Source organism: Stegodyphus dumicola, chromosome 3, assembly GCF_044657685.1.
Source record: "Stegodyphus dumicola isolate Sdum_Otavi_A_Nest chromosome 3, ASM4465768v1".
Taxonomy (NCBI): Eukaryota; Metazoa; Arthropoda; class Arachnida; order Araneae; family Eresidae; genus Stegodyphus; species Stegodyphus dumicola.
In genome coordinates, this window is record NC_140770.1 from 125,955,684 (window position 1) to 125,968,852 (window position 13,169).

A 13,169-nucleotide genomic window follows, 5' to 3' on the forward strand; every position below is an offset into this window, starting at 1 on the left:
CGCGTCAAGAGACGAAGCTCTATTGAAAAATTAAGATTACGGTGGTAAGTCTATTTAACGTTGAGACAAATGAGTATATCCTTAAATTTGCGAGATACTGCCAAGCTGGTGATGGTTTTGGCGACTACTTCTGCTGCAAAATTTGGTAAAAAATAGTAGACGACATTTTGATCGGATACCTGCATAAAGGTAATGCTATTGTAAATGAATAAGTGTTATTGATCCCTATATGTAACTATAACCATATTCAGCTCTTAGATGTAAATTTTACCATATATGTCTTCCAGTAATTTCGAGAAATTGAAGGTACAAAGAGATTTCTCAGTTTCCGGGGGAACATTATATAAGATTTGAGAGAACATCAGCCCGGAGTTGTTTAGTTCAGCGGAGTTGTTTAGTCCAGCATACTCAGTCTCGCCTACAATTATTTAAATCTTTGTGGTTGGTTGAACTTGTAGTTGAAGTGTTTCAACTACAAGTTTCAGTGTTTAAAAAAAAGAATATTTTTCAAGACATACTTGATTCTTTAATGGTGGTTAGTTTTTCCTAATGAAAATTGGAAAAAAATTAGATTTACGTGTTTCATTACCTATACATTATAATTTTATAAATGCGTTCATTTTAATTATTTAAATTGAGAGATCTCCGTATAGAGTATTGAGAGATCTCCGTAGAAGCTTCGCCTTTTTAGATGAGCTTTGCATTGTGTTGTGTTTAACGTTCTTAATAATTTTAACTGCTAACTATTGATTGTGCTCTATGATACTGAGAAGAGCTGTCCGAGTGCTTTTGTGGAAAGTTCTAGAACTGTAATGTGCTTCTTTTGGTAAAATAAATTCTATCAAACTATCACCGGTTCTGTGTGCATTAAATCTATTACGAACCCATGCACACGTAAAAATATAATTATATATCCTCAACAAATCCATTTTTGGACAACAAATCCATTTTTGGATAATAAAAAAAAGATGATTTGCTATAAAAATTATATTAGTGCAACAATCTATATTTTAAAGTAATGCATAAATTTCTTAAATTGTAGCCAATAGAAAATTATGGCGTCAATATACATAACTACGAAGTTGAAATTATCCCATATAAAAAATCATAAAATAGAATAGATGAAGTTAATTAATTTTTTTTTTCAGCTTTCACAAGGGGCACCAAACGCATCACAAAATTTCAAAACTGTGCTAACTTATTTTCGTTTAGTAAGCTCACACCAATAAACTACCCTATTTGATCAAGTATCCCCATTCTACTCAATCTACTTTAGGGTGTGGGGTTGTGCTACATCTGGAAACCTGTGTTAATTAATGTCATGTAGACCTTACTAGACTGGAAGCGAGCTATCGCTAAGTCTGAAACAAATCACCAAGTCTGAAGAATGCCTTTTTTATTTAAGTCTTAAAGGAATAGAAAACACTGCTTGAGAGATAGACGAACCTCCGTTACTTACAGGAATTTAAAATAACACAAGATAAGGTTAAATGTAAATGCAGATAATATAATATGAGACTATAAAACATGGTTTATCTATTTAAGCTAACTCAATCCAATTACGGCAAATATTTTAAACGTCTGCTACCAAGACGTTAAAGTCGAAAATTAACTAGGCAGAGCTGGCGATAGCAAGTAACAGAAGGACAAAGGTGCCAGCGGATCTAATCCATGCCTTCGAACCCTCAGCTTAAATACACAAACAATTAATTTACATTCTAGTTAGGACTATGGAAAGAAGAAGGCATAGTTAAAGTTTCATGTCATAATAACTGGTTAATAAACATAACATCTTATAAGTGTCTTAGTGGTAAATTTTGTCGTCGAATTCGGCGACAAAAATTATCATTAAGACACTTAAATTTCGCCACAAAAATTAGCTGCCAAAACTATCGCTAACTTGGCGCTATCTCGCCAGCTGGCGAGTTAGCGATGGTTTTTGGCGAGATAGCTATTTGTGCCAATGTTAAAATGGGCTTACTCCTGTAATTGTAATTTTCCGGCGATACTCCACATTTCTGATACCTTTCATGCTGAACATGTGCATACATGAGATACATCAATTTACATATTTTCACTAAAATTATTTACATATATACAAAATCCATACCAATACAAGGAGCTCTCTCTTGCAGACATCCCTACAAGATTTCTAACAAGTGACCATTGTTTCCTACATTCACGAAATGAACATCTGATTCATTTCTCTGAGGCATCTATCTCCAGAAAAAAAAGCGAAACTGTTTAAACTAAAGATGGTCGGCTTAGAAAGAGCTCGCTGTAGTATATTATGACGTATTTGCAAAAGAATAAAAATATAAGGCTGATATAGTAACGTCGTTTTTCAAAACTCATTAACATGATTTTTCATTAGCATAAATGGTGCCCAAATTAGACAATTAATACATCTAATTAGACTTTTTTTCGAGTTTCAAGAAAAAAAAAAAATCTTGTTGAATCCTCTTTGTAAATTCTTAAGCTGAGATTTAAACTTTCCAAGTCCTCGAGTTTTCAAGTCGCTTTTACTTACTGAGCTATTGAAGCCTAAAAATTACAGATTATGATTGCTTGAAGATCAAATTTGGAGATTCGATCTTCACGGTATTCCCTAATTGACGGTGACACTTTAATTACAAAATCTGTCTGACACTTCCTCTTTATCTAAAGGATCAATGTGTTGCTGAATTATATGTAATTTAATGATATACTCGAACCATGGCCCTCAGATTGCAATTTTGATTCAAACCCAGAAGAAATGGAAACAGATTTAAATATATTTTTTAGAATCTCACTAAAAAGCTGTTTGCCACCTTCAATTAAAAGTAAGTTATAGGCAACAAAAACTTTTCACAAGCGGTTTTTTTTTTCCCTCTCTCTTTGTTTTTTTTTTTTTTTTTTTCTCTTTCACATTTTATTTGCAAGAAATAAATTGAAAATCGTGTATCTTAAGCAACGACAATAATTGTCGTGTCAATAGCTTTCAATAGCTTTCTCATTTTCTTATCGAAAATCGAGTATTAATTTATGAACTTCTAAAAATACACGGTTTCTCAAGGAGTCATAATTAAAAAGAAAGACAAATTTGAAAATAAAGGGAAAAAGTCTTAATTGTTTCAGATTTTGACGTCATACCATAGGATTTGCTAAGATATTTTATGTCGTTGCTGAGTTATCAGTCTGCTGTTGGACTCAATCTCTCTGACACATTTTTTTTTTTTTTTTTTTTTTTTTTTGTCTTTTTAGCTTATTAATAAACATCACCTTTTTTCTCCCTTACGCCACGTAAAAATAAATAAATAAAAAACATATTTAAAAAAGCCCATCATTCGAATTACGAACAAAGGGTTAAAAGTTGTCTTAAATACATTTTTTTAATATATATATTCACTATATTATTTCTTTGAAAACTAAGAACTCGAGTGACCGCGTAAAAGAGTTATCTTGAAAAAGAAAAAAATATTTAAAAAAAAAAAAAAGAGAAAAATCTGAAAAGTTTCAGATTTTAAATTGCGTCTAAAGGAGCATTTTTTAAACATTTTTTAACTTTAACTGTATTTATTAAATATCATGTTCTTCGTACTTAAACCATAAAATTCAGTTCAAGAGCAATATCGCAAAATAATTTTAAATTGAGCATAGCTTTAGAATTTCCGATACACAGTCTCACGCGCTGGAGATAAAAATGTTTTTTCTGTACAACGTTGCCACTTCTCGCTTTAAAATCTTCGAGTTTGTTAATCAGAAATTCGTCTCAGTTTTACAAAAAATATGAAATCTATAATAAAGCAAATTTCAAATTTCTAATTTGGGCTTCCAGATGCCCATATTCGCAATAGGATTAAGTCATTCAAAACTGAATGATTCTAGGTACCGTTGTTTTATCACAATGCGAGAAACATTTGTGCAGATTCTTCATTATTTAATTTCTTCAAATATAATGCAGGGCGATAATATTTGATGGCAACAGTTTGAAAAGTGATATATCTTTTTAAAGATTTCAACGCAAAATGTCAAAACGAAAACCCTCAGGAACAAAGCCCCTTTAGACTAATAATAATTTTAATCAGTCCAACTAGGGTCTTTCCATAAAAATATGTAATATCTCTAATTAGACATCTCATGGTTTAAGTGCATTTTTATTTAAATCAATCAGATTAAAAATAGAAAAAATATTTAAGAAATTTATTTTTTACTTTTCAATTACTGGTTTGCTTCTCATTAAAAGAAAAATTAAATTTGAAAGCTAATATCTTACATATTACATTCTGGCAACATTCCGGTGAGTGGATATAAGTATTTTGTTTAAATCAGTGGCATACGTGGGTTTTTGGCCGAATTTGGGGATTAAAACTGAAAGATAAATAATTTAACATTCTTCCGAATGGTAACAGTCTAGCGAGCTGGAGATAAAAATGCTTCATTTCGAAGTGTTGCCACTTCTCGCTTCCAAATTTCTGAGTTTGTTAAACAAATATTCGTTTAATTTGTACAAAATTTGAAATAAATCAAAAACGAATACGAAATTTAAAATTCGAGCTTCGAGACGCCCATGTTCGGACGGAGAATTGCGAGTATTAAAATTTCGGTAACTCTAGGTGCCGTCGTGTTCCCAAAACACGCAGACCATACATAGTATATACGCACAGGTTCTTTATTTCTTTTAATAATAAATATTGCAATAGCATTTGGTGGCAACAATTTGAAAAATTCGAACACAAAAGTGAGTTTCGAGTAATAAGGCAAATTCTAAGAAAACATAAATTTAGAATTTAGACAGACGGTTTTTAGAGCCGGCCCCTTATTTCGAAGCAAGATATATTACTTCTTATTTCGGTGCATAATGTCCTAAATATACTACATAACAGATTTGTTATGGATGACTTTTGTTTGGAATCTTAGTAAACATTTTAGGACTTTTATTATGTTATTTTCTCATTTAAAGTAGAAATAACTGTTTTTTTAAAGTTCCGTATTTTGTTTTGAGGAAAAATCCTCAAAAAAAAAAAAAAAAAAAAGATTTGGTAAATATATACTTTAAATAAAACTACTTTTAAATTTCCAGCTTAGCTAAATTAAAATTTTTGACTTTGTTTTCAGGATTTAAAACTGTCCGATTATTTTGTAGGCGTTTTTGTAATAAACACCTTTTCTTCTATTCAGAAAATGAAAGCTTCTAAAACGAAGCTTCAGTATTAGTTATCTTAACAAGTTTTGAAGTGTTCATCCCCATTCCAATCTTAGTATTTCATTTTATGAGTCTAATTTGAAAATTGTTCCTCTGTAAAGTTAACAACTGATCACAGAACTGGCAGCTTGCCAGAATAAGTGGAAAATTAATTAGAGTATGGAGTAGCATAATTTAACATAACCGGGAGGCGAAAAATGGACAGACTGAACTACAGACATTTCTTTCTAGAGTAGAAGAAATAATGATTCTCCTCATAGTCTTTTACATTATGAAGAATAATTTTTTGATAATATAACTTTTAATATGCTTTCTATATACATGTGCATTGAATCAAGGAATGAACTGAATCACAGGTATTAATTTCATTTCGCACTGAAACATACATGCATCTGATTCAAATAAATTTAACACTGACTGAATAATATTTTACATATGAGTTACACGTTATTAAAAATCAAGTGGATAAATAATGCGTTTATTTAAAACGAGTAAACTACCTTTTATAATTAAGCATTAAGTAATTCTTTGAAAGCACCCTATAATGTTTGAATAAAGATAAAAAATGTAGCATCCTAATGAGATATATTCTTTATTTTTTTTTAACAGATCTTGAGCTGTGGAAGAATTCGATAAACATCCTGTGATTGGTAGAATCCAGGACAACAAAGAAAGAGGGGAAGGATTTTTCTTTGAACAGCAGAAGATAGGAAAAAAAATAGATATAAAAATAAAAATGATGCTCATTATTATGGAGCGAGCCTTGTTAAGAGAACGCGGCGTGTCTCTTACGTCAGCCCAATTACTTCACTTCGTTTCAACTACGTCATCTGATGTGCGTAGAAAGCAATTTTTTAAGCCTCATTCGACAGAATCGCTTAACATGTGAATCCTTCATTAACCAAGATGCTATGCATTTCTCGTATTCCTGCAATTACAAAATAGTGACTTGCATTTTAGATTTAAAAAAAAAAAATGTTTTTGGAGCCATATTTTACTGCTTATGTTACACAAAAAAACTAGAAAATCAAAAATCCTTCTAAAATATGATGCATTAAATGAAGAGAGTCGTTAGAAATCTAACTGAAACTTACCGAATCTGGCAACTAGAGATAATGGGTAAGTGAAGAATGTCGGCCATCAGAAGATAAAAGATTAATATGGGCATTTAGGTAGAGTTACAGTTTACTAAACATTCTTGCCATTTTGTCACTGAAAAGCGACAATTTTTTGTTAGGCCTATTGCTCAAAATTTACATTCTGCGCATAAAAACGGAGGATGGAGAAAATCAATATCAATCAATATAAACTTAAGACAGTACGTTTCGAAAATATTTTCTAATTCTTAATATTTTACACTTTACAAGAAAATTCCTATGCTGTGTGCATACGATGTCCCTGAGGATGCAAATGATCTTATCTTTTAATCAAGTTGGATAATTAAAAGTATTACTTTCTTCCAATATTTTTCAAAAAGAAAATTTTTTGAATATTTCTTAGAGCCAGACATTTTTGATTTCTAAATAAAATTGTTATCCTCCCAGATTATTAAAGTGTTGTTCTTTTTCAGGGCTAAATTTTTCGCCGACAGAGAACTATATAGATGTTAAGCAAACTGTTAAAAAGAAATTAAATAGCTCTTTAGTGTTAGTTAACACTTATGCCAATAGATGGCGCTCTGTATGCAAACGTCGAACATTTAAATCTACCATTGCTATCTCATCGTCATACCATCGGCGCTTGCAATTACGTGCGCCATGTTTGGTAATTTATCGACTTTTTAGGGAATTTATAAGGAACGTGTTATGCTACATATTTCTTTATTTAAAAGTGTCACAAAATTCAGAATTTGATAATTACAAACACTTCTGATTTTAATAATTTTGTGAAACTATAACTAATGATGATCCTTCATTTACTTCAAGTAGTTCTTCATGTTCTTAATGCATAATAATAATAATAAAAGACATCTCCATTTGGTATTGCAATATCACATTTATTTCGAATTAAACTAAAAGAGTAATTTAATACAAAGTAATTGAAGAAAGATAATATGTTATTTCTCCGCGATTCGGAAAGTAAAAATTTTAATGACGCTGTTATAAATTAAACAGATACTTTTATCGAAAGAATAACAACCAAATATTAATTAATTTGATGTCTTAAACTTCTCTTGAAATATGGCGACCGCTGTTGAAAATGAGCAGAAAGTAAAAAAAAAAAAAAAAATTCTTTTCTATCCACGAAGATCATTGCTCGTAAATAGGTAAATAACAAATAAATATATGGGGAGGGGGGATCTATATTACTTAAAGCCTTTTAAAAATTAACACGTGAAGATTTTGAGGTTACATTTTCAAAATTCTTACATTGTTTCCTACAGCTAAGTATTTTGGAGAGTAGGAATTATTTAGATATGTGTGAGGTTTTCTTAACAGCTACAAAGAATGTTTACACACTTTTGGTACGATCTGGTAAAAAAAAAAAAAAATATATATATATATATATATACATATATATATATATAAGGCAAAAGTTTTGGCATAAAAATTTCTGGTAATAGTTTATTATTTGGAGTGAAAAATATTGTCTGCTGCTTTTAAATTTATTCTTCTTTCAAAATTATGCACTAACGTTTTTTCAAAACAAGTTCGAGTGTTTCTAACGTTAAATTGTTGGTAGCAAGAAAAAATCCGCTGACGCAGAAATCAGTTGCAACGTCCTCCCACTTGTAGCAACAAAAAATAAAATAACAAACCAAAGTCTGCACCTACAAAAAGTTAAAAATCATAATGTATGCTGAGAGGATGTGGCTCGACACAAAACAATTTGTAGAACCCTGCATGAAAACTATTGAGCAACAGGTAAATGGAAATACATTGTGATCCTTGATAAAATAAACTTAAAATATTCTAAAGAAAAGGTTTTACTTCCGATATTTACAGAAAGTATTCCACATCTTCATATCAATGACTTTCAAAGAGTGAAACTTCATTAAGACGAAGCAACAAGTCGTACATGGAAAAGTACCAATGCAATCCTTGAAAACGTGAAGACTGATACAAGTATTCTACATCTACTTTTTAAAAGCATTGCAGCAAAATTTAACCTACGGACTATTCCATCTTTGTGACCTCTCGCATTTAATCTACGGACTATTGTGTCTTTGGTCGCTTGAAAACAGCTTTTTCTAAGTGCAAACCCAACATGATTATGAACTCTTGAAAGTAGCTGAAGCAGAATGGAAATCGAAACTTTTGGAAATTTTACGAAAAGCTCTTCTTTTGTGAAAATCACAATGTAGTTTAACAGTCCAAAAAAGATGAACAGCTAAAAAAATACTGTTTACATTTTAAGCATCATTTAAACGACCCCGAAATCGTTCTAAAAATGTGTAAACACCCTCTGTATTTTTAAACAAAGGAGATAAAATTGAATCAAACTGTGGTTAAGAAATGTAAATTAGCTTTCTGATATGTATCTAAATTGTATGAGAAAAGTAATTTTTTTTTCTTTTGTTTTGTTTTCAAGATAAAGGAATTTAAGATTAAAAGTTTTCAGGAATAACAGATTTTGCTTTCTAAGAATAGTGCATGAAAAGATTCTGAATTTGATATTACAAAGAACAATTTAGGTTTAATACAGTTAACTACGCAATGATGACACAGACCAAAGTGTATTATTATATTCAGTGTCTAACAAAGGAATAGAACATTTGTAGGTTCTGAAAATTACACCAACATTTTTAAATGAATAAAATGAAAACACAAAACATGATTTCTGCAAATTTCTATTATTTGTATCCCAACTTTACCTCATGTTTACGCTAACTATCTTTTCCAAAAATAAAATACCCTTACTGCACTAAATAAATAAGAAATTTTTAAATGATCTGATGATAATAAGTGGTACAAAAAGGCTTTTAAAAATTTTAACAGCCCTTTACATGCCACACCCCTCAGTGTTTATTATTATTTTTTTTCCTTCTTAATTTTTTCAGTAACCTACTAAAAATCAGTGTAAATGAAAAGGAATGTAATTAAATATGACTCCAACTAGCAACAAACTTTGTTTATGTGCATAAACTGATTTATTTAAATACAAAGTGAAGTAGGAAAAAAATATTTTTCACTTTTAAACCGGCTAGTTTATGTATCTATATATTGAGCTCATCCAACATTTTTATAAGGTAATTCTCGCGCTTTCTTAACGAGCCTTCGTGGTGTAGTGGTCTGCACGCTCGGCGCGTATTGAGAGGTCCGCGCTTCGATTCCCGGCGAAGGCGTTGCTAATTTTTCATCTTGCCTGCTTCCAAAAAATACCTAATGCCTCTATAAACTTTGCTGTTCTTTTTTTAAAATTTGAAATTTTTTCTGATAAGAGCTACGCAATAATGACACAAACAGAAAGAGGTGGTGTAATGAAACTGATCAAGTTTCTGACTAGCATTACTGAAATAGTGCTGAAACAAAATATATATGTTTTGAAATTCAGTAATAAAACTTGGAAGAAATTCGAAAAGATTTAAGGACCATTCAGACAGTTTACATTATTTAAACTGCGTTTTCTCAGTTTGCAATTTTTCAGTTTATCCTTTTACTTAAAGTCCTAAAACTTGTGCAAGTATGGACTAAATTGTTTAATAGTTTTACTGCTTATTGAAAATTATATACTTAATAGAAGCAAGGATGGGTTTTGAAAAATAGTGAAAAGAAAAATTATTGGAAATGAAAATGGGATTGAAATCATATTTTTTAAATGTTTTTATATAAAAATGTGCTTTTTATTTTTTTCTCAGAAACTAATTCCTTAATTGCAAAATAGATCCTTACAGTTATTAAGAACACTCTAATAACAATAAAAAATTTGGAGCAAAAGAATTGAAAATTGTGGGAGAAGAAAGAAATTTTTTAATGAAATTTAAAAAAATTACTAGCAAAAAAAATTTTTTTTTCCGGTTTAAAATCATTTTGCCTTATAAAACCACTTAATATTATTCATAAAAAGTAGATTTAAGTTTTTAGATAAAAAAAAAAATCATTCAAAAGTACCCAGTCCCCTTAACTTAACGTCTTCTTCATTAAAAGAGAACCTGTTACAGAAGTCTTGAAACTCTACTGAAATTATAAATAAGTTTATAAGTATGTAGGTTTATAACCTTATTTTGCAGCGAAGTAATAGGCAGAACCAAAAAAAAATATTCTTTTTGAATTTTTCATTTTTGCTACAATTTGCTTTATTTCCACTTACGATATTTTAATCCAGAGGTGCTTTAAGAAAGTATATACTATTATGAATTCATAACGTAGTTTCTTTTTTGTAACTTCAGGTGAGAAATCTCATAGAAAAATCACTAAAAATTCTCAATTAAAGCATTTAATAGTTTTTAATCGAAAAATAACACTATTCAGAATATTATTGAGTTTAAAACGAAAGTAAACTTACCATACATAAAACATAAAACACAACAGGAGACCAGTATTAGTATTTTCTAATACTTTTGTATTTAAATATTTGTACAATTATATTTATACTTTTGTACATTTGGCAATATGTGATATATTGCCAAAAGTATGAAAATACTTAGAGCATTCTCAAGCTTACAAGATGATCCAAATGTTGGGCATTTCAGACTTTCAAAAACGGTAGAAGTTTCAGATTTATATTAATGGCAAATTGTTGCAATGGATAGCACTGTTATGCTTTTATAAGTTATATAGCTCTTGAAAGATCAGTTGCAGTTTATGCTATTAGCAATAAAGTAATAAAACCTTTTCCCTTGGTACAAGATGAAGGTTTTTTTCTTCCCCCACTTTTCTTTTAAGCGGAACCAAATGTTATGATTAAGAACTGCTTCTCAACGCATTCTTACAGAACGAATTTTAAAACGTTTAAAGAGACCTTCCCGAATGTTCATGAATCTCACAAGACAATGACTTTCCACTTGGTAACCTGATTTCGAGAAAGTAAAGATCATAAGAAACATCATAAGAAACATGATGTGAGCTATCTCTTGTGAGCTCGAACACAATAGAAGAAGTCGGAAGTAACACATTGCGATCAACAAAGAAGAGTGTCAGAAAGATCGCACCGCAATCAAATTTATGCGTCTCACAACTTGTCACATCTGCCGAAACTTAAGCAAAAATTCTATTCTTAAATGGGAATCTATTATCACTGAAGAGCTTGCAATGATGACTCGTTGAGACTTTCATCTAAGATCTTCCTGCGCAAAGCAAATCAACCAATCTGTCTTAGTTTCTGAAAATGTGTGCCACCGCCAGAAATCTACTAGTTTACTTTCCACCAGCTGCTTTCATTAGAGCGCATACGAGCAAAAGGTAGAGAGTATACAGGAACTCTTGCTGCAAAACTAACATTTAAGATAATATCCTTTTCTTTTGCTAGGAACTGATCTTTTCTCATTGAGAATTTTGGTAAAATTTATGATTTTTTTTAAATATTCTATCCACATTCTGTTACTGGTGATTACAGGATGCAATGGCACAGAAATGTAACCAGCGCGCTTTTTTCTAAACGAGAAAGTTAGTTGGCCATTTAAAAAAAAAAACACGAAATCGTTTGCAATGGCATACTCTTCACGTACTGCGTCTTACATTCTATAAAAAACGCGAACAATGCATGTAATAGGGTTTATTTTAGTAAACATCATTATCAAATTCTCATTAGGCATTGTTATATATGAGACTTTTATCTTCTAGAGTAACAATTTATAGTACTTAATTTCTTCTAGTCATACATAGGTATAGGCATCGAGATAACATTACGCGGGTTTTTCAACTTCTCTCTAAATTGAACAGCTAAATTAATATGGATTTGACTTTATAAGTGTTCTAAGTGGCATATTTTGAAATTACATGCCTGTTCTTTTCTTTAATATTATTTCAAGAGTGCAGGACATATTTTTTCCGAATATCAGTACTTTCATATAGTGGGAAAAATCACTAATGGAGAATCACCGAATTCTTTGTGCTTTCAGCCGGAGCGAATATTTCGGTATACGTTCTTTTAAAACCTTTTTCATGAAAGTATGTTTCAGAGTACATCAGATTCAGACAGAAAACTCACTGCACGGAAAGTGCATATTTTCTGGAATTTTCAAATGCGTCATAATGATTTCAAATGCGTCATAATGACGTCAAAACGTCATCATAATGATTTTAAGGCTTTTCTGTTCTAGTAATGCAGTAATGCTTGCAATAAATTTTCCAGAATTTGAGAGGTTAGCTGCTTTTTCATTCATTGCTCTTATACAATCATAAACATATATCTCATCATAAATCCATTTGCTTTAGCGAAAATTTCAGTTTCAAAGGCTTAAAGGCCGTTTACTATATATATATATATATATATATATATATCAATAGGATATTTCTTTTTGTTTTTGATATTTTACTTTAGTTATTCCTCAATTTTCATGAAGGAAATGGGGCTGAAAACAACTTAAAACCGCATGGAAATTGTAAAGGGTGACCAGAATAAGAAACAGCAGCGGAGATACTGGACGATTTTCCAAGATCACCTATATCATATGATTCGATTTAATGATATGGGTCTCAGTTTATGAAGAAGATGCAAAGTACTGAATGAATTTTCCGTTTCACTGTTCATAATATGAAATAAAGCTTAATCTAATCAATACATTGCCAATATTCTCTTCCTACGACTATTTCTAAACCAACTTCAACCCGGCCGAAGCAACCAAAGTGAGCGTATTCATTACAAGCTCTTTGCCCACTATTTCGAGAGCTTTTAAAATCATATTACTATGATTTAAGACTCTGGCTTAGTCAAGATTTCATGAACGACCCAGTATTTGATATTTTTCAAGCGTATCTGCTTCTGATTGCTCATATGCTTCGGCCGGGTTTACTGTAATCACATAATTTACGTTTTAACCCTTGGAAAGCTAAAACGCCTGAGATAGACTTTCTTTCAAATGACTGCAAACGCCTGAAAGAGC

General features: G+C 30.7%; 1 long non-coding RNA gene across 1 annotated transcript in view; it reads right to left on the reverse strand.

Moving 5' to 3' along the window:
- Nucleotides 1-6,418, reverse strand: part of LOC118188664 (uncharacterized) — a 488,598-nt gene extending 482,180 nt beyond the window's left edge. Inside the window, exon 1 of the long non-coding RNA XR_015040017.1 lies at nt 6,280-6,418. This is a non-coding gene — a long non-coding RNA (uncharacterized LOC118188664). The remainder of the gene's footprint in view (nt 1-6,279) is intronic.
- Between the last annotated feature and the right edge of the window lie 6,751 nt (nt 6,419-13,169).